The sequence below is a fragment of the Paroedura picta genome, chromosome 4 (genome assembly GCF_049243985.1).
Source record: "Paroedura picta isolate Pp20150507F chromosome 4, Ppicta_v3.0, whole genome shotgun sequence".
Lineage (NCBI taxonomy): Eukaryota > Metazoa > Chordata > Lepidosauria > Squamata > Gekkonidae > Paroedura > Paroedura picta.
In genome coordinates this window covers 45972939-45999653 of record NC_135372.1, presented here as the reverse complement: position 1 = coordinate 45999653, position 26715 = coordinate 45972939, and the positions used below count along the sequence as shown (strand labels likewise).

The 26715-nt window shown below is 42.2% G+C and overlaps 1 long non-coding RNA gene across 2 annotated transcripts in view; it reads left to right on the top strand.

The window, feature by feature from the left end:
* Positions 1-25309, top strand: part of LOC143835305 (uncharacterized) — a 353076-nt gene extending 327767 nt beyond the window's left edge. For both annotated transcript variants that reach the window (XR_013230074.1, XR_013230075.1), the window contains 2 exons: positions 10294-10379; positions 23760-25309. This is a non-coding gene — a long non-coding RNA (uncharacterized LOC143835305). The remainder of the gene's footprint in view (positions 1-10293; positions 10380-23759) is intronic.
* Positions 25310-26715: the final 1406 nt, after the last annotated feature.

Genomic DNA, 26715 nt, shown 5'->3' with positions numbered 1-26715 from the left:
AAATAAACATGTCACCGAAAACCAAACTGAACAGCATTGCATTATTGGTGTCGATGCAGGTTGATAGGAATATCTGCAATACTTGATGTGTGAGTTCATTGACACATTGCTGGTTATCGCTTAATATCGAAGTCTGTCAGCCAGCCTTCTCTGTAAAGAAGAAGAAAAATGTGCAAAACTCTTTCTAGTTCCTTGTTTTTCAGCTGACTTTTGTTTTAGTGCAGGCGTGGAGCACAGATTATGTTTGCAGGAAATGCAGATGAATTTTTATGTCTGGCCAAGCTCAGCACAGTTTGAAAGACTATAAGCAGATTTATGGATTTTTATTAGAGCTGAAACAAATATTTGCAGTGAGGCTCATATCCCTGCAACGTAGCAAATTTCACTGTCCTAAATCCGACTGGGAAAATCCTGCCTCATTTTGCATACTTTGCTGGCATGATTCTCCTGGGCCTCTGCTGAATGGCAGCCAAGCAAACTAGATAAAGCGATCAAGTGGACAAATGAAATAAATAACTTAACACCTGCCAGAAAACTAACTCCCATTGGTTGATATTGTCAAGCGACCCAAGTATGTGGTGCAATAGGGCACTTTGCCAGTGAATATATAAGGGAAATAAATGTTAGCAAATGTGTTAGATTGATAGAATGTGAGCATCGAGAATGAACAGTAATATTTTAAGAGAGCATAAAATGCAATCTAACTTTGTAACCAAGACAGTCTTTTACTTGGCTTGCAAAAACTTATATTTACCAAGTAGGGTGGACAGCTGGAGGCTTACCAGCATGGTAGAGGGTTGCGGGGGAGGGGCAGAGGGGTGGAAATGGCAACATGGCTGGAAATGGCATTGCAACATGTACAGTGCTGACTCCCCTCCTTTTCATCCTGCTGCTAAATTTAGTGGCAGCAGACCATTTGTGATAACCCTTTTACCAGCTTAGATTACTTTAATTTAGCCATATTCAGCCTGTCCTGAACTGGTTGCAGCCTCGTCAGGAGGCAAAAAGCCATGAGGAGGCAGGGGGAAATGCAGGAGGAGTCTCCCATGAGGAAACAAGTGACCTACAACTGCGCGTTTGCTAGCAGGAGGCAGCGTGCAGTTTGCACCTCCGTGCGGAATTAATTATGGTTTTTGATGCTGAATTGATTCTGGTGTTTTACTGTTAATCGCAAATTTCAATTATGCACATTTTAAGTCAGCTTTCCCTCTCAAAAATATAAATTTGCATAATTTAGACATATGGTATGGCTTTACTGTATTGATTTTGGCAGTCATCAGATATGAAATTCCATAAATCCCCAGATACCATAAAATACAAAACAGAAAGACAACACAGTGAGATATACAATTGCAAACCAAGTATCTTGTAATATCAAATATAAATTGTACCCATGTCTGGTTTCAAAAACTGGTGAATATCAAACATTGAAATCAAATATTGTAGGGTATCAAATGCAATGATTTGGTGAATGTTCATGAAATTATAAAACATTTATTACCAAAATTCAGAGCAATAAACCTGGACAACTTTTCTTTTTACAAGGACTCAAAAAGACATATGAACTTAGACTTCCTTGGAGCTTTCCTATCCTGACCCTGGTCACTTCTAGAAGAAAATATATCATGATCACACCCTTCAGATACTGGAAATGCTGTGTCACAGAGCAGACTTGTTCTCTGCAAGAGAACCTAGGGGGCAAGATGATGTAGTAGGCTTAAACAACAGGAAGATAGATTGCAACTGAACACTAGGACAAACTTCTTAATAGCAAGAACAGTTTGATAATGGAACCAGCCATCTGGGGGTAAGCAGACATTTGCTGGAGATCCCCAACCAGAAGCTGTACAGTTAAGTGTTGAGAATGTTCTAGTTTTTAGTTTCCTAGACTGGGCAAAAAGTTGGACAAGCTCTTGGACACTGCACTGAAGTTATTGATGCCATACCCAGGGTCCTCTTAGACAAAGTTAACATAATATGATTGTGAGCAGCAATGGCCTATCCTGTGTCTAGTTCGTAAGACTGGTGAGGAAGTCTGATCTTGTAATAATCATGTCACAGACTTCTGGGTAGATCTGCTGTCACCCGGAACAAACAAGTTTTTTCCCTGTGTGATATATTCCTTTTTGCCCAATGGAAACAGAGCTTCATCAATAGATACCAGTAAGACTTTGGTTCTACTTTTAGAGATGGACATGCTCTTTGTTCTCAACACAAACATGGAAACTTTTAGGCTTAAACAAATTCACTTCACTCAAAAATTACTGCCTACAGAATTCAACTGAAAATGACTGCTATTAACCTTTCCTACAGCCTCAGGGAGCATTCTTGCATATAATTTATCCTTTTTTAAAGAAATCCAGAGACACAATAGAAAGCAAAGAGTGTATGCATGTGGGCATTATATATAGACACAGATATATGTCAGAATGTGACAGACAAAACACAGATGAACTGAAAATCATTTAGCTGGCATTTCTGCTTCTGCCTTCATGGATAACATAGAGATGTTGGATTTCAAAACAGGTTCTAGGAGCAAAACTGACAATTATAAGACTGGTGAAGATAGAAGAAATTCTCAAGACAATAACATCTGCTGCAAATAATAATGCCAAAAAGGTTTTTAAAAATTCAGTCGCATATAAAGGTTATATTGTCCTCTGAGTTAAGATTATGGGCAGTTAAAGGGCATAACAATAAATTAAACTAGCTATTTCCACTTATTCCCATGTCCTGCTACAGACTCCATGTACCAGTTTTCACTGCAGTCTCTTCGCTGACTTTTTAATTTGTTCTTTTAAAAAACATTTATGGAGGCATAGAATATCACCCGAGCTCTAAGCCCCCCCTCCACCCGTGAGAACCCATGTAATCTAGGAAGACAGTTACAACAACCAGATAGGGAGATCCCAAGGTTGCATTCTGGAGGGGAATGGAGATGGATTGGGGAGATGTGAGGTGGCCATGATGGGGGAGAGGTGTGAATGCAGGAAGAACTGAGGTAATAAAACATGGAAAGCAGGCTAGGTAAAATAACAGGCTCCAAGATGGCTAATTGGCTAAATAAGCCAATATAAATCATAGCAGGAGCATAGCATCCTGACACAGGAAACGCCATTTCCTGCATTGGGGAGCCCCCCATACTCCCCAAAAAGCTTCCCCAATGCAGCCCTATGAAGGAGATGGCAGTTTTGGGAACTGGGAAGTGGGAAATATGAGCCAGTGTGTGCTGTGATTCAAGACTAAAATCTGAAAGATCCTCTTTCAGATACCACCTTAGCCGTCAAGCTCACTGGTTGACTTTGGGCGAGCCATTTTGCTCATCTCAGCTACCCCCATAGAATTTCTGAGAGGATAAAGCAGAGGAAGGGAGAGCCAGATGTGGTCCCCTGAGGCTATTGAGGGAAATGCATTAAATAAGCCTGGGAGTTCCTGCTTCAGAACCATAGGACTTTTGTTATACAAGGACCTTCTTTTCCATTGCCCTTACAGAAGAAAAATACCCAAATGAGCTGTTATTCCACATGTTGTGAAGGATTTTTTTCTCTCTCATTCAGACTTACTGGTGATATTGCCATTACAATTACATAGGATATTATTAAGGTGACCAGATTTTAGCATTGGTAAAGAGGGACACCATTGACCCGGGGGGCAGGGGTCTTGATTAAAATTTGGTCTATATGGAGCAACAAAAATTTTCATAGAACACATAGAATACAAAAATAGTATTGTAATATATATATTTTTAATTTCAACATAAGTACAATTTGCCAGGTGCTCCCAGATGTCCCTCCAAAATTGGGACAATCTGGTTAAGTTAGATATTATGGACATAATTTCCTCACATGAAGCAGCATGTAGATGCTGTATGTTTCTTATATTAGTTATCATTTGATTTTTATACTCCCCCCCCCCACACACACACACACACAGAAGCCAGCCCTGATTCAGAGGGGCTGGAAGAAAAAAGGTTTGAAATATGTTGAATATCATTTCACTATACTCTACATACATAGCTACCTGCCTCATTTTTAACCCACCTTTCCTCTTCAGAACCAGAGTGACATATATGGCTCTTCCCACCTCAGTTTTATCATCAGAATGCGCAGGCTGGGTTTGAGGTCTCCACCCAGTTCATCAGACATGAACTGTGGTTTCTCCTTCTTCTGCACAGGATGCCCAGTTTGGATAAGGGACCATTATGTACCTGGAGAAGAGACTGAAAAGGCCCCAGACGAATGCTGCTTGGCCTCTTGGAGAAACCCGAGAGAGTGGCTGGCTCAAGGTAGCCCAGTAAGCTTCATGGTGTATGTGAGGGAAGAGTTGACCTTCCAAATGTTCAGTTACCAGCCCTCAAGTCCAACATAGTGTAGTAGTTATAGGATCCGGGAGACCCAGGGTCAAATCCCCACTCCATTGTGGACACCCATTGGATAATCTTAGGCCAGTCGCTTTGACCCTACCTTTCCTCATAGGATTATTATGAGGCTAAAGTCGAGGAGAGAAAACTGAATTTGACAGCAGTTTTTGATCCCCACTGGGGAGGGGATCAAAGTGAGCTATAGATAACTAATTATAATAGCATACTGCCATGACAGAACAAGATGGTATCTGAAGAGGTGAGCAGTAACTCATGAAGAGATCAAACCTGGCACATGTTTGTCAGTCTTTAAGGTTTTTTACCCATAATGCATTGGTGTACATGCATGTGTGATGCCACGTTTTTCATGTTCTTTCCTCTGTATTGTTCCCTGTCAAGTAAGGCTTCTTTTCATCTGACAAATGCTTCGTTAGAGTGACGTTTTCTTAAAAATAAACTCATATGGATTTCAGGAACAAAAAGCAAAGCTGGTGATCCCTAAAAGGGCTACTCTGGAGTAATGTCAGAAGCTTGATGAATACATGCCTCAGTTCCATTTTTTTAAAAAAAGAAGAACATAAGAGTTTAAACCTCATTGACTTTCATGGGCTTCACACTTTTAAAGGCTCACATTGTTGGGAAATGGGGCTTGCAGCCTATTCCTTTCAGGACCCCCCACCAGTATGAGTACTTGAAGGATTAGCCTAAGCTACTTCGGGAAATTTTACCTCTTCCAAATGGGAGACAGTCTGAAAAGCCCCAGCAAACCTCAGCCCATTTTTTAAAGCAATAGGAGCAGTATCATTATGGCTGAGAGTTGTGTAGGCAATCTAAAAGCAACATTAAGCTCTGCTGGAGAAGGCCTATTATGTGATACTATTATCTTTGTTTCTATAGAAACTCTCTCAAATGTCAACTATTTTTAGCCACATAGCTGGGAAAGGCAGTAGATTGCCTATAAGGGGCTGGAAAGAAAAGGTTTGCAATATACCACATTTCAACTGTCTGATTAACGCCTCCTGTATTGTGTGGCTCTCCCAAAGTTCTGCAGAGCGCATGAAAGAACACATGTGCTCCATATGTCCTCATTTAAGAGGGACTGCTATGGCTTCTGCCCCCTGTCCTCGCCAGAGACTCAAACCTACTTTTTGAGGTATTTAAGAGTTTGCATTTGGGGACCTATCCAGATGACAGCCTCTGCCTGGTGTGTGTTGAGTTTTTATAGCAAGCGCAAACAGAGCTGCCGTGAGGTTAGAAGTTCTATTAAATGTTCTTCAGATTTTAAAAACCTTGGGTTGAGGGAAGATACAGTGATCAGGTTACCCACTGCATTAGAAGTCAAAGTGAGGCATGTTACATGTGGAGAACAAATTGCGCTCTGTAATGAGGAGAAAGGCTCAGTCAGTGCTCCTTGGTGAGGGGTCAGAACTGTTAACAGAGTGTCCCTGAGCTAGAGGACATTCACAATTACCCATAACAAACTGCTTATCTAACTATGTGTAGAGCTGATAACTTGTGGGATTGAGCAGACCGAAGTCCTTTTCGGAAGTTACAGTGACTACATGCACAATCCGTGTACACTGTCCATGTGATTTTTCTAAACATCGCATGATAGAAATGCATATTTATCCAGGTCTTGTCCCTGGTTTCATTTAGAAAGTGAGCATGTGTTGGCACGTCCTTAAAACCTGATGAAGGCATACATACTGTTAATGTATAGTACATCCTGCATCATCTGATTGGGTTGCTGCCTGTCCAGTGTCGACATTCCAAGGTGATTTTGGGGGGCAAAGTGTAAGGGGGGGTTACTAATGTGGCAATGTCACTTTCCAAGTAATATCACTGTTTCCACGCTAACGATATACATGGCACAGACTTACCTGGCACCCGCCATGGATGCTGCAGAGGACCTGGGTGCAAGGGAGACTTGCTCCCAGTGCTGCTCCAGCAGCGGGGTGGGCAGGCACGGCACGTGAAGCAATGTGCACAGAGGGGAGTGCCATATGCAGGAGCCCGTCCCCCTTTCCCCCCCCATGGCAGCCGAGCGGACCAGCTTCCCAACCCTGCTATATACTAGTTGTGTTGATGTTTTTTAGATAAAGTTATGTTGGCCTGGGGTGGCAGGCTTTCTTATCTGAATCTGTCACATTGGGGGGGGGGTCAGGATGGGATGGAGCCTGTTTTGGGGAGGCATTGAACTCCCCATGGTTAGGAGCATAAGGGGAGGCTGGTTGTGAGCAGGGCCAATGGGAAGGCAAATGGGATTGCAGGGCCAGGTGGCCTGGGGTGGGTCCAGCAGAGGTCTGCACCACTCTTTGGCACCCCAGGTGGGTACACCTTCCTTGGATGGGGCCCAGCGGCAAGGGGACCCATGTTCCCAGGGTTGGAACCAGGTGGCTCCCAGGGTGCTGTTGAGCTCAGGGTTCTTGTGGTCAGTCAATCACATATGCTGGCTCCCTCTTCCATGTTGGGCCAACACTCTGAGATGCCACTAAAGCTGTGGCCTTGTTTTAAAGCAACCAAAACATGTGTGTGTCGTACTTAGCCCAACATGCCCTCCTGCAAGTCAATATTCAGATTTGCATTTTTAAAGGGTTGTCTTTTTCATTCATTTCCATGCTGAAATCCACTTCTTCAGGCGCAGACATGAATTGCCTCCTCATTTGCCCCACAGCAAAGAAATCCTCATAAAACTGGGATTTCATCTTTTCAAGCAGGGTCTAATTCAGGGCTATTTGGTGCGGAAATGCTTGCATTCGGGGGCTTTCACCACACCTGTCATTTTGAGTCATTTGGGCATGCCCCTTTCCTCGTCACTGTCCTCCCTTCCCCCTCCTCCCCCTCCCTCCCTCCAATCCCAAAAATATGCTTAAAAAAAAAAAGAGTGATCATGTTATAATGTTGTTTCTAAGTTTTTTTTTTTTAAACAGCAGTATTGCACAGTAGTGTTATATCAGGGGTGGTCAAACTGCGGCCCTCCAGATGTCCATGGACTACAATTCCCAGGAGCCCCCTGCCAGCATTCGCTGGCAGGGGCTCCTGGGAATTGTAGTCCATGGACATCTGGAGGGCTGCAGTTTGACTACCCCTGTGTTATATTATAACACAGGGCTTTATAAAAGACATTCAGGACACTCTGGGGGAAAGGGGGAAGGCAATCTAGGGTATAGAATGATGGGATTAAGGGTAACAACAAAAACAAAGGTGCAAGTAGCTCAAATCCTTATATGTAGTCTGGTCTTCCTGAGCAGTCTTTATTCTCAATCCAGCTAGCAGCCCTTTGTGAATCTGCGGAGCTTGATCACATCTCTCCTCAGGCTTCTCCAGGCTAAATATACCCAATTCTTTCCACCTTTCCTCAACAGTAAGGAAACCAGGCCTCCCCAAAACCCCTTTTGTTGCCTACCAGTGCCTCAGGTAAAGCCACAGAAGAAGCATCCCTTGTGTCATGTCTGGTTTAGCTGGAAGTGATGTAAGCACACTGGCAGGCCAGTTTCATGCCAGCCCCAGTGAATTCCTCTGGTGGGGTTGCTGGCTGCACAACTCATAGGTGTGTCTTCAAGACCCTTGACCATCTTTGTTGCCTTCCTCTGAACTCGGGTTGCCAGCTCCAAGTTTAGAAAAACCTGGAGACTTTGGAGGTTAGGCCTGGAGAGGGTGGGGTTGGAAAGGTACTTCAATGGGGCACAATGTCATATAGTGCACCTTCTAATGGACATTTTCTCCAGGGGAAATGAACTCTGTTGCCTAGAGATGAGCTGTAATTCTGGAGGATCCCCAGGATCTACCCGGAGGCTGGCATCTCTTCCTTTGAACCCATTCCAATGCATCTAAACTGTGCCACCAGCACACACACCTGGGTACAGTCCTCCAAACAATATTTGGCTACTCCAGAATGGAATGGAACTATAGAGATAATGAACTATTGGGCCTGTAAACTAAATCGATTAACCCTCTGTCTTTTCACATAAACCTATCAGAGAGATACATTTGCATGTCTACAAAGCCTCTCTATGAATTGCCCTTGAAGATACTGAAATATAAATGAACTCACAAGGTAATCAAAACAACTTCCATGGGCAAGGGAAGGGCACTTGCTGTATTTCCTTTGTTTTCAATCTCGCATCCCCTGAATTTGCTCAGGAACCAAGTCTTTCGCTGCCCACAGCCTCTGCATGCTACATTCTGCTACTCTGATGCGAGTTTGCTGCAACTCGGAGGGACGATTTGTTTACAGCTGTACCTGGCTTTTCCCCACCTGTGGCTGTACTGGAGCTTTTGCTAGGAGCAGCCTAGGCCTCAGGGCACTGGGGAAGGAAGAGCTGGCAGATGCCGATAAGAGAGAAGGCCTTGGATGCAACTCAAGAGCCCAGTGGTGACTCAGCATGATCAGAACCATAGCAGTGAGCAGCATCTGGAAGCATCTGGCTGTTGAGGGTCTAGTGCAAACTGCGGCCCTCCAGATGTCCATGGACTACAATTCCCAGGAGCCCCCTGCCAGCAATTGCTGGCAGGGGCTCCTGGGAATTGTAGTCCATGGACATCTGGAGGGGCGCAGTTTGACTACCCCTGGTCTAGTGGCAGCGAATCCCGCTCTTTCTGGGAGCCCAGACTGCGGAATTGTACCTTGCCTCATTTGCTTTTATCTCACACCAGAAAGATATCCTGCAACCCGGGGTGGGGGGGAATCCCATGCCGTTAACTCACAGTCCCACTAATTGACATTTGCCTTCATCAATAAAAAGTCATCCCTTAATCAACTTAAAAAATAATCCACCAATAGTGCTTTGAAGGAAGGGGGGATTCTGCTGAGGGATACACTCGAAAGCTTGCAATCCTGCTGAGGGGGCCAGAAAAGATATTTTTCACACTTGACAAAGTTCTTGTTAGCAGTGTACAGGGTGGGATTGCCAACCTCCTGGTGGCACCTGGAGACCCCCTGGCTATTCCAGTTGCTCTCCAGACAATCCAATTCAGTTTTTCTGGATAAAACTGCTGCTTTGCAGAGTAGCCTCTCTAGCATTATGTCCTGCTGAAGTCTCTCCCCTCCAACCCTGGAGACACCAGTGTGTGAGAACCTCCTTTGTGTGTGAGCTATATATACCACTTTGGGGGTGGGGGGGGGAGGAACTGCATGAGTAATAATGTGAATGATGAGTTCTATCCTTACCTATTCTTCTTTTTATCCCAAACCCAAAAATAAGCAGAATAACTTTTTGTCATTCGCATTAGCAATTTTAGCATTTCCTCACCCCCCTTGAATTGACCCAACTTTTGGCTGAGAGCTTCTATATAATTAAATAAATGCACCGGTCTTGTCCTTAGCCAAGGAAAATATGCTTACCTGTGTCTCACCTAATGCAGCATTACTGTTTTGCGGTGATAGTAAGCCTCAAAACTGAATGTGGAATGTTTCCTTCTGAATATTTATTATGTCTACAGTTGCATGAATTTATTTGGTTCTTTGGGTGTAATACCCAAAGCAAAAGAGATTATGTTGTGTCTGCTCCATTGTTTGGTATACTGTGATCTAGTATTTTCCCTTCAATATGACAGAGTAATTAAACATTTGAACAGGGTTCTTATGCTTATAATTGTGAAAGGGTCAGAAGTATTCCGGGGGAATGCTCAGCTATACCAATCTGTTTTCCTGGTGGAAAATTTATCAGAATTTAAAAATAATTAGCCAAAGGCGTTGCGTTTTTGTTCCCTTAAGACCATTTGCAGAATTGCAAATGACGGAAGTCCTGTTGTACATGAATACTGAAAATGGAACAGGCTTCAGAGGGAGAATAAAATGCTCATTTTGATACCCTGAAAGGGAATAGTGTAGGGCAGAACTAGACAACAGGAGGAAAGTGTACCACCAGATGTTCCTAACCTGATGCTATTAACTGCCCCCCCCCCTCTCTCTCTCTCTCTCTCTCTCTCAGACCCAGTGTTTGGGATGAATGTTTAGAGCCTGTGCCATCTTGGCTCAGCAGAGAGATATCCAGATACGGACTGCATCTAGAGATGGGTGAGCTCTGTTCATTTCACCTCCATCCTTGTCCTTCTACTTCCTTCTCAGTGCACTCTGGGAGCTGTATTTTCTGATCAAAAAATATCCAAGAACATTAACTGGATCCTCTATAGCCCAGCACTGAGCTGTATAAACATTCACTTTTCCACCTCTTTTGATCCACTGCAATTGTCTTTGATTCTTGAAATATGGGGATCAAAGCAAAGGACTGCAGTGAAAGGGGAAATCAGCAAAAAGTACCCTTTTCCCACTGCAGGTAGAAGGGAAGCTTGGAGTTCAAGCTTTAAATTATGTGACTGAACCACTGTTATCTAACTTCCTCTCTCCCACCCTTAGCAATGAGGCCTGGGATTCCCTATTTTTCGCATGCAGATCTCGTGTTGTGTTCCAGCACAAAGAAAGTGAACTGGATCTCAGTAAGAAGTAGGGTTACTAATTCTGGGTTGGGAAATTCTTGGAGATTTGAAGATGGATCCTCAGGAGAGCAAGGTTTGGGGAGGGGAAGGACCTCAGTTGGGTATACTGCCACATAGTCTACCTTCTAAAGGAGACATTTTTTTTTCAGGGGAACTGATCTCTGTAGTCTGGAAATCACACCTAATTCAAGGAGATCTCCAAAACCCACCTGGAAGTTAACTCACTGAAGGAAGAGCCTTCACCAGATTCACTCAATGTAAGTTATCTTCCCCTGCTTAGAGTCATGATGCCATCATCATGCCATAAGATAAGAGTTCCTTTATAGACAAAACACATGACCAACAGATATCCCAGGTATGTTTTCCGGCTTCATAAATTTTCCTCCAGAGTCAATTAGAACTCACAGATACGTCTTCTCATCTTTACATTGGTGTAGTGGGCCACAGTTTTGCAAGAGAATATTTTAAATGAGACTGTTTTAAAGCATGCAGAACAGAAGATAAGATGTATGTATGAGTTCTAATTGACCCTGGGTGAAGGTATATGAAACAGAAAAACACACCTGGTCCAGTGTTTAGCCTATATTAGGACTCTTTTGCCATGTTTGTTCGAGCCAAAGTTGGCATCAAGACTCCATGGAAATTTCCCACTAGGCAGGGAAGTGATAACCTGAACTGAATGAATCTGGTGAAGGCTTTTCCTACAGAGAGTGGACCTATTTGGGAGTCAATGGACTTTTGGTTATTTGTTCATGGCTGTTATTGTGTTTTATCTTTCTGGTTATCTTTGTGTTTATATATATGCTATGCTAAAATTAAAGCCCGTTGTAGCAGATACAATGGGCGCTAGCAGGGGGGAGGGGGGAAATAGCAAAGAGAGAGGGAGGTAAAAAGGAAGAGAGTGAGCTTGGCATTGGGAAGAGTAAGGGGAGGAGATATCCAGTCTGTAAGGTCATGAGGTTGAATATGTGTGTTGGAGAGGGGTTGTTATGGTGGCATGGTGACAAATGAGGGCGTGGGTATGGAGAGATGGATGTCAAGAACCTGTGGTTTGGAATGTTAGTTGAGTGTGGGAGAGGACTGACCTTTGGGAATTGTGGCATAGTGGTTACAGATGAGCTTTCAAGAGCCATGTCTTCAGATATGTGAAGGGAAAATCAGACTGGAGACTCTTCTTAGGGGGAGATTACATGGCAACCAATTCCTCCCAGTTCTGTGGCCCTGCTCCTTCTGCCTCCATTTTTTTAACTGTTGATTTAATGTTATGTGCCCACATGCTTCTTTCACGGTTGCCCCTTAGAGGAAGAAGAGCTGGATTTTTGTACCCTGCTGTTTACTACCAAAAGGAGTCACAAAACGGTTTACAAACACCTTTTCATCTCCCCACAATAGACAACTTGTGGGGGATGTGGGGCTGTGAGAGATCTGAGAGAACTGGGAATGTTCCACAGTCACCCAGCAGGCCTCAGTTGTCTATAAGCAGTCTAAAATCATCTTCCCTTACTCTTCCCATAACAGTCATCCTGTCAGAGAAATGGAGCTGAGAGCTTTGTTAGACTTGGGAATGGCCCACAGGCACCCATCAGGCCTCAGGTGTCTCTCAGCAGTTTAAAATTGCCTTCCCTTCCTCTCCCCATAATAGGCACACTGTGAGGGAGGTGGGTGTAGGGGCCGGCCCAATCATGGTGCGCCCAGCTGTGCTGGCTGCATCCTAATTGGCCCGTATTCACTCGCAGATGCCTGGGACACGCTTCTCCCACAGGGCTGTTTCACAAATATATAGAGGAACCATGGATACGATATGAGAGTTTCCATGTAATGTCAGCTTTTCACTATATTCGGTCTATTTTGGGATTGCATATCCCTATTACTGTGTGCCCAGTTTAATTGTCCAACCTGAATGTTGGCCACTATAATTGACGCTTCAGTTAGGCATGCAAATTCAAATTTTTCACAATTAATATACCTTAATTGTCTGCTCTTTCTTCCTCAATATTATTTCTCAGTTGTAGACCTGACCCTCATTCTGGCATTCCACACGCTTTAGAAGTAGATGTGCTTGTTTTGCACAAGTAAATCCACCTACAAAAGCACATTGAAAGTGCATTATCCAGTGTGCGCAGAACATTATCTGTTAAACTTCTTAGCTTTGTCATTCTTACAGAATATCAGTTAGCAATGTTCACCCAATGGTTTAATGGTACTTTCTTTGATTACCAGCTCAAATTGGAGCAAAAGGTCCATTCCTCATCTGTACCTGGCACCTGTCCAAGTGAAAACTGCCAGAAAGGATATTCTGCCCCCTGTCCTTTTTGTGAAATCTGACTCCTTTTTTCTGCCAAAGATTACTCATCCCTCGTAAAAATCCCTTTATGATGAGTAAAAAGTTTGCCATTTGAACATAATCCAAATGACTCCAAGTAATATAAAGGATTTTAAGAAGCATGGCTTCTCTGTTTCTTATTATCACTGGAATCTTTGAATGAACTACCCAAATACCTTCTCTTTGGCATATGTGACATCCACAACTTCCAGAAAAAGGGAAGATGGACATCTGGACTTCCTTAAAAACAAGCCACTGAAACTTACCTTGTTTTCAGGGGGTAATGTGGTGTGAAATTGCAAAGCCATCTGGGAAGAAAAAAGTTGTGTTATGAAGCTCAGCAACTGACTATGGGTTTGTTTGAGTGCCTGTTCTCTTAACACAGATCTTACTGTTCCCACCGGCTGAATGTATACATAGCTGCATATACTGTACTGTCTCCTTTGGGAAGAAGAATGAACACATCAAGTCCTTCCATATTACTTCACATTCAATGTGTACTCAAAGCCCTATAATTTTCTGTTTTAGCTAATATTTCTTGTATCAGTACTGCTTAATTACATTTAAATGAGGTCAACGGAATTTCATTAGATTGTGGTTTATAAGTGTTTGGGGTTTAAAGACAATGTTCGATTTCCCCTCCCCCAATTAAAATGTGCTGTCATGGGGGGAAGGGGAATCTGTCTCGCTGTTCCCCAAATACCTTGTTCAATCTTACTGTCAGCTCAAGTCAGACAGAAGTATATAAAACAATAAAATCAGAGTCCAGTAGCCCCTTTAAGACCAACAAAGATTTATTCAAGGTGTGAGCTTTCAAGTGCAAGCACTCTTCCTCAGAGTGCTTGTACTCAAAAGGTCACGCCTTGAATAAATCTTTGTTGGTCTTAAAAGGGCTACTGGATGCTGATTTTATTGTGCTACTTCAGACCAACATGGCTACCCATTTGAATCTAGAAGTATATAGAGTTGCTCAGACAAAGAAAAAGACTGGGGTATGTGGCTGATAACTGCTGATCTAGTGACTGCAGGTCTATTGCTCTTGGGTCACATGCCCTGATGACAATCAAAGCAGGTGATTGGCCCCTCCTTTGACAAACTGCCATGGTGAAACCACGTAAAGATATTTGAGGTTTCTTGTCAGAAACTCCTTAACTGAGGCCTAGATTTCCGCTTCTAGTGACAAGAAGCTTGCCCGGTCCTGGGGCCCATTCCACACACGTTAGATAGTGCACTTTCAATGCACTTCGGAAGTAGATCTTCCTATTCTGCACAGGAAAATCCAGCTGCAAAAGCACATTGACAGTGCATTATCATGTGTGCGAGGAATGGGCCCTAGTCCCAATTTGACCTCACCCTTGAGACCTACAGAACTACTGCAATTTGTACAGCAGTACCTATGATTTCCATAGAAAAAGGAATAGGAAGTAAAATTGGCAGAGGGTCTGATGCTGCTGATAGGATTCAATAGGATTTTGGTAATGATGGCAAGATTTCCCACTCACCTGCTAGCAACATGTACATGGGGAAATAGTGATTTCAAAATGTCTAGCACAATGTGTCTTGACAGGACCAAATGTCCCCACTCTTTGTTGATCTACAAATCTGGAGGGCGCTACTCAAAAATTCTGAGAGCACAGAGGAGGCATTTGGGATTTTATGCACCCCCTCTTTCAGCAGGCAATAAACCTTCGGGTTTTTTTCTGCTGCTGCTGCTCCTCCTTTGTGAATTATATGTTATGTTATTTAAGTAATTTTTAATTTGCCATTACTCTATTAGTTAGTTGTCATTCCAATGAACATACTGTCTTGATTTTTAAACATCCCTTTGTCTTTTAAATGTTGAGTCTGAACACCCTCTCTTTCCTCTTACCTATTTATTTATCCAGAAGCCTCCCCAAGAACTTTCTGGGGGCGGGAAGTTAGAATAAAAAATAGTTTGCATAAATAAAGTCAGTGCCTCCTGAAGTATAGTTTCTGAAACTTTCTCCTCCTGGTCCAAACTACCAAAAATGCAAACTTGTATTTTCTTTGATATAATTACCCACACTGACAAGGATTTGCCACCTAATTGAATAAGGGCAACAAGCAAGATTGAGTTAGTGGGGAGATGCAATCTGTCTGAATGGGCCTGCCACCTGCTTTGGAACAGGGAAGCCAGATGGGGTGTGGTGAGACAAGAAATTCCTTTGACACTCCTGTATGTCTTTTGTCATTGCTCCCTCCCTATAAATTGGATTAATTCAGTTTTAAGTTTGCATTCCTAGCAGCATGACAATCTGACAGATATAATTTGAATGTCACCATCTGTGATAAAAGATAAACTATACCGGATTAGAAGACGGGCAGCGCTATATCAGGATTTGAAGAAAGACTGAGCAGCTCCTGCAGTAAGATCTGTTCATGGGAGAGCTCTTGCTTTCACTCGCCAAGTTTGTTACTGGAGTTGGAACTAAATATCATGAAAACATTTACTGTTATTAGAATATGATCTGTGGATGCAGGATTCAGGCTGCAATCCTGTGAACACGTACTTGAAGTAACGTGTGCACAATCTGACCGCATGTAGGGGACTGAGGTCAGAATTTAGCTGTTTCAGTCAAGGCTCCTCAACTCTTGTTGAGGCTGGGCACAATTTTGGGATTCAGAGGATGGGGTATGGTCAACGCCACAAAATGGCTGCCATGGCTGAAGCCAGTTACAAAATGGCCGCTATGACCAATCATAAATTGTTAGGAGTTAGGTAGGAGTTAGTAACTCTTCTAATTTTCTTTCTGGAAGTGGGGTGAAGGATCCAAAATAAATCCTGATTTCTACTTTAAAATGCATTAAATTCCATATTCCAAGTTCATGCCCACCTCTAGTCTTCAGGCCTGATCCCCTGGTTAAGAGTCACAGGTTAAGCGCCCTTTGACTCTCACCCTTCAGCTTGCATGAAAGTCTCCCACCTCTGCCTAGAAGTCTTACAGTTGTGCATTCCTAAACCCCGAAGCCAGTGGGTTTAAGAAGGATGTAACTCTGCTTTACTCTGCTCTGGTTTGGCCTCACTTGGAGTACTGAGTTCAGTTTTGGGCACCGCAGTTGAAAAGGGATGTTGTCAAACTGGAACATGTCCAGAGGAGGGCAACAAAGATGGTGAGGGGTTTGGAGACCAAGACATATGAAGAAAGATTGGGGGAGCTTGGTCTGTTTAGCCTAGAGAGGAGACAACTGAGAGGGGATCTGATAACCATTTTCAAGTATTTAAAAGGGTGCCACATGGAGGATGGAGCAGAACAAATGGGATAAAATTAATTCAAATGAAATTCCATCTAAACATTCGGAAGAAGTTGCTGACAGTTAGAGCGGTTTCTCAGTGGAACAGGCTTCCTCGGGAGGTGGTGGGTTCTCCATCTTTGGAAATTTTAAAGCAGAGGCTAGATTGCCATCTGACGGAGAGGCTGATTCTGTGAAGGCAAAGGGGTGGCAGGTTACAGTAGATGAGCGATTGGGATGTGAGTGTCCTGCATAGTGCAGGGGGTTGGACTAGATGACCCATGAGGTCCCTTCCAACTCTATTATTCTATGATTCTATTATTCTGCTTAAGATGGCACTGTTAGATCAGCATGTCCCTTCTTAAGGCTGATGTTTCCATTTTCTATCTGGACAGTCAGAGGTCCCCTGTATATGTTGTAGTAGGACCTACACATTAATCACCACAAGACTGAGTTGAAAATGGATTTAAACAGTCTTTGGCTGAATTCCACCAACCTTAGGCCACATTCATGAATTTAAAACAGTTTATTCCCATTAATTTCAACCTGATTAAATTGAATAACATTCAACTAGGCCATTTTAATTGGTAGTTTGAGAATAGTGTTATAATTAGCCTCAAGTAAGAAATCAGAGTGAATCAACATGCAAGATTATAAAGTTTGAATCCAAAGAGAGGGGGAAGTTTCTCTTTATAATCTGAGAGCCATTATAGCAGCTCTTAATTCCATTTTTGACACTATAAATCGTCCCCGATGACACCAAACATGCCAAAATAATAATAATGTTGGGATCTTTATTTCAAAAAGATGGTTGTTGAACTGCATGTAAAACGAGTAACCACTTTAGATGTTCTGTCAAAGCAGTAACAATTTCTGACGGACCTGCAGAGTGGAATTTATCAAAGTGTCAGCTGCAGCAAGAGGGTTTCCACTTGCCAGAATTCTATATAAATGTTAAGCAGGAGGAACACGGTTAGCATGCAAACTCTGGGGCCAAATTCTAGAAGTAACTGGCATTGGAAAGCCATGTGATTGAAATTAATCTGGTGTTTGGTTTTAACCAGAGATCTAAATTTCAGACTAGTGGTGTGTAATTCTCTCTCTCTCTCTCTCTCTCTCTCTCTCTCTCTCTCTCTCTCTCTTAATATTTTTCAGTTCAGGTCCATTGGAACACCCTCACCCCTACCACCAATTTTGGGATTCCTAAAAAAAAACAAAAAACAAAAAAACCCTGATGTCCAATACTGGTAAAATATTTGCAACTGGGATTTTTTGTAAAGCCCAATTTTTTTTTCAGATCTAATAGACCCGAGCCAAAAAATACAGAGGAAAAAAAAAACAGAGGCAAAACTGCACAAAACAGCTGAGAGGCAGCTCAACTGGGGCTCTTTTGGGCAGTCTCTTTAAACTAGACTTTCCAAAAGAGACCGGCCTATGACATCTGAACATGCAAGGAAAACTCTGCAAGGAGAGGAAAGGCAATTCAATGGTAAGCTACTTTGAGACTCTTTCTGGTAAAGAAAAGTGGCATATAAAAACCAACTCTTCTTCTTTTCCTTGCTGGCTCAGCTGGGGCTCTCTTGGGCAGTCTGGTCTGACGAAAAGAATCTGCAAAACTGATAATCCTACAGAACTTTCCATGCCAGCTCATCTGGGGCTCTTTTGACCAATCAAACTGGATTGCCCAAAAGAGCCTGCAAAGCAGCTGACCCAGCAGGGAGATCTCTTCCTGTCAGCTTGTCTGGGGCTCTTTTGGGGAGCTTTGCTCAAGAGAGCTCCAGCTGACCTGTTCAGGAGAGTGGTCCCCGCTCCCCTGCTCAGCTGTTTTGCAGGCTGTCTTCTACAGACCCTTTAAACAACCCCTGTTTAAACTGACTACAGAAGGAAGCCCCAAAACAGCAGCAGTAGCAATCTGCTGCAGTCCCTGAACTGTTTTTTTGTGGGTTATTGGTAATTCCTGAATATATCCAGTATTTTTTCATGAATTATTTTTGTTCTCCCTAAAAATCCTGGAAACATTTGGGATCTGAAGGTATCTTCAGGTATATTTTTATATTGGGAGAAAATCCAAATACATATCCCTACTGTTGCTCCATCACAGAGCTCATCTGGTAACTTTGGGTTTATTGTTTAGTAAATAGTCAGTCAGTCATTTTTTAGATACAGTAAATAAACAAACCAACATGGACAGACAGGCCTATTCTTTTATTAGTATAGGCTCATGGCAACAGCAAACCAAGCCGTTTGTTTGTTTTGTTTTGTTATTAGCTTTGGAGGGAGACATATGGGGGGACCCACATGGAACCATTGTCTGGGGGATCATGGTGGTTCTTGGCAACCCTGACTTAGAGACACTGCTTCCTGAGGTTCTTTTCACTTGAGAATCTTGGAGATTGAACCTGGAACCTTCTTCATGCAAAGCATCTGCTCTTGTGCGCAAAATGCCCCCCTGTACTGGGAGAACATCACATAGACACCATTCCTTGGTGGAAAGGAATATAGAAGAAGAAGAAAAAGAGTTGGTTCTTATATGCTGCTTTTCTCTACCCAAAGGAGGCTCAAAGCAGCTTACAGTCGCCTTCCCTTTCCTCTCCCCATAACAGACACCCTGTGGGATGGGTGAGGCTGAGAGAGCCCTGGTATCACTGCCCAGTCAGAACAGTTTTATCAGCGCTGTGGCGAGCCCAAGGCCACCCAGATGGCTGCATGTGGGGGAGTGCAGAATTGAACCCGGCATGCCAGATTAGAAGTCCGCACTCCTGACCACTTCTCATTGAAACCAGTGGGATTCACAAGTGCTTAACTTTGGTTGTGCGGTACCCAGTTCAACAACAGAACTAGGTTAAAAATGAAAGAAGGGAAGATTAGATAATTTAGAGAAGAGTTATCTACTCTGGTAAATTCTGTTCAGCTTGCAGGATACTCCAGCCCTCTGGTTTACCACTAAACCTGTCTAGCACAGATTTATGTTCTTCTAGCTGTCTTCTGTGGCTGCTTTGACTCAGAAAGGCTCATGAAATACCGTACTAGGAGGTTCTGGGGATTGATTGCCTGAGAGCATGGGAGTTTCAGGGGAGTTGCTAGCTCTGGAGCAAAGTAATGTTCAGGTGCTGGATCACATAAAAAGAAAGCCCTTGCCTGGTTAAAGATTATGAACAGCTTACAGAACTGGGGTCTTAGATTTACATTCACTAATAGCTTGTAGTCTTTATGAATCTGTCTGAATATTATTTTCATAATCATTCCTTGGCTTTTTAATACAGCCTTATGGGTAGGTATGTAGATAAAATTCATTAAATATGGCCAAAGTCTGTTAAAATAGGGAGGAGGAAAACAAATGACCATTTAGTGATAAACAAAATAAGAATAAAACAAACTTGAGAGCAATGTTACAATTTCCAGGGCTAAAATAGAACATAAATTGCAGTGCATTAAATGCTAAGGCAAACATTTTGCACAATTTTTCTTAGCAGCCAGCGCATTCACAGACATCATATAGACAACATGCTGGTCATCATAATTAGCAAGGCAAAGTGTTTGATCTACCACTGAGCATGAAGATAGCCTGGCTAAAATAGCTGTAAGAGAGATCTGAGAGTTGAATACAGATTGCAAAACAGGACCTAGTGGAGAAGATCCTACATTAAGAAGAGTTGGTTCTTATATGCTGCTTTTCTCTACCTGAGGGAGTCTCATAGTGACTTACCATCGCCTCCCCTTTCTTCTTCCCACTAAGTGCGGGGGATCTGTTTGACAGATCTCAGGACAAAGACACCGCTATCTGAATGGCGGACTTGGGGTTATCTGCCCTTCCTTGCCTTCTCTATGGGGACAGAATTGGGAATTCAATGGTTTTGCCACATCTTGTTGTTCTTATCTGATGTATTTTTTTCCTGTGGTTTTAGGGGGTATTTTACTGGGGTTTTTATATAGACATTTGTAACCCGCCATGAGCCATTTGGGAATGGCGGGTAATAAGTCTAATCAATCAATCAACAGACACCCTGTGAGGTGGGTGAGGCTGAGAGAGCCCTGATATTACTGCTCAGTCAGAACAGCTTTATCAGTGCTGTGGTGAGCCCAAGGTCACCCAGCTGGTTGCATGTGGAAGAGTGCAGAATCAAACCTGGCTCACCAGATTAGAAGTCCATGCTCCTAACCACTACACCAAGATGGGTATTAACAAACATTGATCAAGCCAACTGTGTGCGGGGGGAACTGGCATGGTGCTCAGGACTACCGGCTTGGGCCTCCTAACTTGGCCCTTGGCATAGCATAAGAGATCAAGAGATGCACACCCATCGGTCAGGGTCATATCTAGACAAGTGGACCCAATTCAGACCACGACTACAGGGCAAAGGAAGGAGGGTTGAGCTTGTTTCCACAGTGAGGTAATTAGCTGCTCTGTGGAATCATTTCAGATACAGAAATATGTTGTAGTGCTGTGGTCCCAAAGTGAATTGGGCCCTTGCACACCTCATGACTGAAAGCCCTTTCATGAAACATTACATAAGTCCCTCAATGATCAAGAAGAACATTGTGTGCCACCAGGGCCTCCGGTGAGCCTTTCGCTGTGCAGGGCGGCGTTGTGTCCTTAGCTGCTTTTATAGGGTTGTGTACTATTTGGATTCAATTCAGTAGATTTGCCTCCTTAAAGCCCTGCAATTGAGTCTCCACAAATGGCCCCCAAACAGTTTTCTGGTAATGTGGGATAATAAAAGTATGGTGGAACTTTGTGCTGAAGAAAAGTTAGTGCAAGAGTTTCCTTATTATTCCCATTGCTGTACCCCTGCTGAAAATAGCATGTCTTTTGGTGGCACAAAGATTGATAGTTTCTTCTAGAGGAGCGTCTCTTGGGTGGACCAAACAGGGAACGTCTACCCGTTCACAGCTGTAATGACAGTGATAAAGAATCTCCTCTCACAGGTGCTCATTTGAGCACCAGCAAGTGAGTGATCTGAAACAAACTTAGGAGATGAGGTGTAAGCAAATATGGGGGTCCCACAGTGTTAGGGTGCTGGCTGGGTTTTGTTGTTGCTTTTTAAGCCTTCACAAGGGGGGGACATCAGCATCTCCTCTGGTTTTTGTGCTCAGCTGTATGTAGAATTGCTGGAAACTTTCAGGGAAAATCTGGAAGTTATGTCAGTTTCCAGTGGAAATTGAGTTTCCAGTGATGTTTAGAAGGTTGTGGTGTCCCTTCCATGTTCCCCACTGGGAGATTGGGAACACTACTTCTCAATGATTCTTAGATAAGGCATCTTCAAATATCCACATGTCTACCCACATCGGGAATTCAGTCCAAGGAAAACATCTACACAATTCTTAATTTTTTTATCCCTTCTTTTCTTTTATATCTGGTCTTTGCATCCATGGTTGTATTTATTATTTAGAACAAGATTAATTTTTACCTTTGGGGAATACAGCTTTTTGGGTGCATGGCTGTACAAAAATATTGAAAGATCTGTTTCTCAGGTAGTATTTCTTTTTTAAATTGATCACATCATTGTGTAACATTTTCAGATATCCCTCATTTCTTTCATGTAAAAGATCAACGTGCTTTGCCTGTTCCCTAAAATGGGATTGAGTGATGTTTTCAAAGGACTGTTTTTTGTATAGCCTCTGTGAATGGCTACCACTGTTTCTTCTTACTAGTTTGGTTTACCTTATCCTAACTGCTGATATTGCCATGAATGAAAACTCCATTTTACAAATTATTACTGCTGGAAAAGGCCACTTCGGTAGCTCTTTGGTTACCTGGCATATCGATTGTTTATTAAAAAGTGTTTTCTCATTGAAAAAGATAGCGCTTATGAAATGCAATCGTTGGCAGTGCATTAACAGAAGGCACTGGTATGTAATAATATTATTAGAGCAGAGCTGTTGTTGTTTTTAAGTGTGGTCCAACCATCAGAAAATGACAATAAGATTAAAATATCCCTGGAAAATTATTCCTCCCCTTTGAATTTCCTCTGAAAGGACTGTGCCACGCAAGATATATCTGGAACAGGAGAAAATACGTAGTGTTGGAGACGTACTCTGAACAATTCAAGAAAACTAGGATTTTTTTTACAATTGCAACAATCTCATATTTTGTATCACTCTTGCTTGTTTTTCAATTCAATCTTTTAATAAATGTATTTAGCAAGTAATGGTTTGTAAGATCACTTAGTTATACATTAAAACTGTTTAATTTTTCACATATATGGCATTGCATAGCCTCAAAATAATAAACTTTCATGCCGTATGAATTAGAGGATGGAGCTACATGCCACAGGAAGACTTGAGGCTCCCAGCCTCATTTGTTTTCATAAAGAAAAATGCAAGGAGGACTTGCAAAGGCAAATGACCACTGGGTGTGGTTGCCAATTTCCAGGTGGTACCTGGAGATCACTTGCTCTTACAGTTGATCTCTTGATAATGACTGATTGCCCTAGAGAAAATAGATGCTTTGAGGGCTTGATTCTATAGCATTGTACCCTGCCCATCCCCAAACACCACTCTCCACAGGCTCCCCCCTCCCCCCCGAATCTCCAGGTATTGCCTAGCCTGGAGTTGGCAACCCTATCACTAGGATGTCTATTCCCTCTCCTGCCCAAGAATTCTGCCCTACAAATTTCCCCTACATGGCTTTTAAAGATTATTTTGTTAACTCCAGCTTGACTCAAAAATAGGAAGGGACATTTGTCTAAGAACATTTGGCGGGCATGGAAGTAGTTGAGCACTCCTTCCTGGCCACTGGTTTTTCTTAAAGTCACCTTAACTGGTAGCGTACAGATAATAATCCAGTCATTCCCCACTTTTCTGCCATTGATGGGAACTGTATTTATTTAAAAAGAAACCCCATGTTGTTTTGTAGCATTTTTTTTTCAAATCATGCCTGTGTTTTATTGCAACAATTTAATATGGTATATAGCAGGTATATGAACTGGGATCTGCTTACACAGCGCATTTAGTGCCTGTGTTTCTAAACAGAACTCTATCACACATTGTGAGTATCAGGTTTCATTTAATATGAGAAAACATTGAGTATTTCCACACATTTTTAAAAGCTGTAGGCAGTACAAACTACCTGTAGGCAGTACAAAAAAATACAGTGATAGAGAGTTAAAATATGTAAAGGTGATATTGTCAAAACATGATTGTGTTGCCTGAAACATCCAGATGTTCCAGATTACAAATGCTTTTTCAAATAGGCTTTGGGTAAAGCTGCAACCACAGTTACTGGATCTCAGAAACTGAGAATTTCCAGAATTTCATTCTGCTTCTAAGGTCCTGTCTAAGTATCAGTCCTCTTGGCATGATAAGAGTTCTGCTCTTCAATCTACCCTTATGATTTCACTCCTGGTCCACATGGTATAGCTAAATACTGTCTATTGTTTCCCTCAGATGCAGCTGTGATTCCAAGTGTACATTGATCTACCAGGCATCAACTTTATATCTCAGCTTCCAGACTTCTGTTCTGGAGAAGGAGCTAGGATTGTCAGATGGCATGGATATCAAACCGGTGTCAAGTTTCCTGGCATGTCCTTCCTTCAAGGAGCACAGAGAAGTGTACATGATTCCCCCTTACCCAATTTATACTGACAGCAACTCTGTGTTGGAGGTTGGTCTAAGAGTGGTAAAGTGGCCCAAGGACATCAGATAGGCTACATGGTAATGTGGCAGATTGGGGCTGCCCATACAGTAGCCAACAGGCCCAGAGGAAAAAAATACTTTCCTTTAATAGACAGTTAAATTATGGAAAGGGATTATTATTGTTATATTTTATGTAAACTGTACTGGTAACCTGCTGTTGTCTGATCTTTTGATCATAATAAATGTTGTTCATTATTATTTCTGTGGCAAGGAGGAACATAACATCCCATTGAGCCTCTGTTAAGGAACAAGATCAGCACTTGGATGGAGGATGACCAAGGAAGACTCTGCAGAGGAAAGAATTGGCAGCCCCCTTCTGCATTTCGCTTGCCTTGGAAGCCCATAAGTCAATTATGACTTAATGGCACGTACATATGTTTAAAATTGTTTTCAAACTTCTGTTTCTTTTCACCATTGATTGCACAGAAATTTCATGGCGTACACCCAAAGGCTTATTGCATGCATACTTAACTGGATGAAGAAATTCTAATGGGTGTAGCACACATTGAAGTCCTGTTGCTTTCAGTGGAGAATCTGAGTACACACCTTAAATCCTTCCCATTAAGTTCAAAAGGAATTAAAAGTGGATCATACATATTATTTTTCTTTTTACTGTATTTACAAAACTTGAAATTTATGCCTGGAATTCAGTCCAGCAAGGATATTTCCCCCTGTTAAAAGTAAGGAAGTCTGGAGTTTCTGTGTTGTGAATACACAGAAAAATGAAACATGTATCTACTCAATACAATATTGTTCACTTGATTATTTACTTCAGTTTAATATTAATGATTATATAAAATGAGTACTTACAAAATGTTCCTGGTTTAATTTTTTCATATTAGTAGTAATTATATGTTACATTAATAGGGGCAGGAAACTATTCATGCTATGCTAGTCAGTATTATGATTGTATATAAGATGAGTTTATAGTCTCATTATAGGTTAAGTTTAATATTGCCTTCAAAGAGATTCAGAATTAAATGCGATGATCTTTGCCTTTCCCCGTTAAACCCAGTCTTTCTCCATTAAACCCAGTCTATATGATATGTACATTTCATTTGGAGAAAGAAATAGCCCATGTAGTATCATGGTGCTCTTCTGCAACTCAGTCAGCATTTACTTATAAGGATTCTCACTAAGTCCACTGAGTCTTGCACAGTAGCACGGATGCCGAGTACTAAATTTGTCCTTCATATGTTACCTGGCTTAAATCCTTCTCTCTTTTTTTTGAATTTTTTTATTGTATAAGGGGGCTTTATGGGGGTTTTATTGTTATGACCCCCCACGAGCCTTGTGGGAGTGGCAGGCTCTAAATAAATAAATAAATAAATAAATAAATAAATAAATAAATAAATAAATAAATCGCGAGGTGTTCAGAGCGGCATATGTGAAGTGAACCTGTAAAATCCTGCCAACAATTTGGCTAAAACAACCATAAGCACAGAATGACTGCTTTGATTGGTAATGCATCGAAGACTGTTCTGCTCCCAAACAAAAATGGGACCTGCTATTCCTTAGGAGGAGGTGCTGATATCTATATGTTGGCTGCTGTTGGTGAGAGATGGCTTTGAGGTTCAAGTGTGGGTTTGGATTCAGTGTGGGGGAATGAGCATAGAGTTAGAAACAGTTGAGAAATCCTGATCTGCAGATAAAAATTCTAAGGAGGCTATATAAGAAAAAAGAAAAGAATGAAAAAACAAAACAAGGAATAGACTTGAATAAATTCATCATAATAAGTTGTTGAGTTTCCAATCAATCAGGCCATAAACAATTATCCAGTTATTCAGATGTATCAATTTATAACAATATTTACTTGTTGATTCTGTGAACTTAGATAGGTCGTATGTGGGTGGGCAGAAGGGATTGTATCGGTGCTTGGCTCTTGTGGCCCTTTCTTGCATGTCTAAGAAAATGCCAATCGCAACTTTGGGGTAAGGAGGTGAATTTCCTCCAGGCCAGACTGGTCAGGGATTCTGGGAGGGGGGGGGACTACCTGAGTATGGAATTGGGGTCGCTGTGGGTGGCCATGTGGCTGTAAATTTCCTGCATTCTGCAGGCAGTTGAACTACATGACCCTGTCGGTCCCTTCCAATTCTAATTAAATGGTTCTACTTAAAATAAGCTAGTGGTGGTGACAGCATTCCAGTTGAACTATTCAAAATCTTAAAGGACGATGCAGTAAAAGTGCTACACTCAATATGCCAGCAAATTTGGAAAACTCAACAATGGCCACAGGATTGGAAAAGGTCAATTTACATTCCAATCCCAAAGAAGGGCAATGCCAAAGAATGTTCAAACTACCGCACCATTGCACTAATTTCTCATGCTAGCAAAGTTATGCTCAAAATCCTACAAGCTAGGCTCCAGCAATATGTGGACCGAGAACTTCCAGAAGTACAGGCAGGATTTCGAAGAGGCAGAGGAACTAGAGATCAAATTGCCAACATACGCTGGATCATGGAGAAAGCTAGGGAGTACCAGAAGAACGTCTACTTCTGCTTCATTGACTATGCTAAAGCCTTTGATTGTGTGGAGCACAACAAATTGTGGCAAGTTCTTAAAGAGATGGGAATACCAGAGCATCTTATTTGTCTCTTGAGAAATTTATATGCAGGTCAAGAAGCAACAGTGAGAACTGAACATGGAATCACTGACTGGTTCAAAATTGAGAAAGGAGTTCGGCAAGGCTGTATACTGTCGCCTTGCC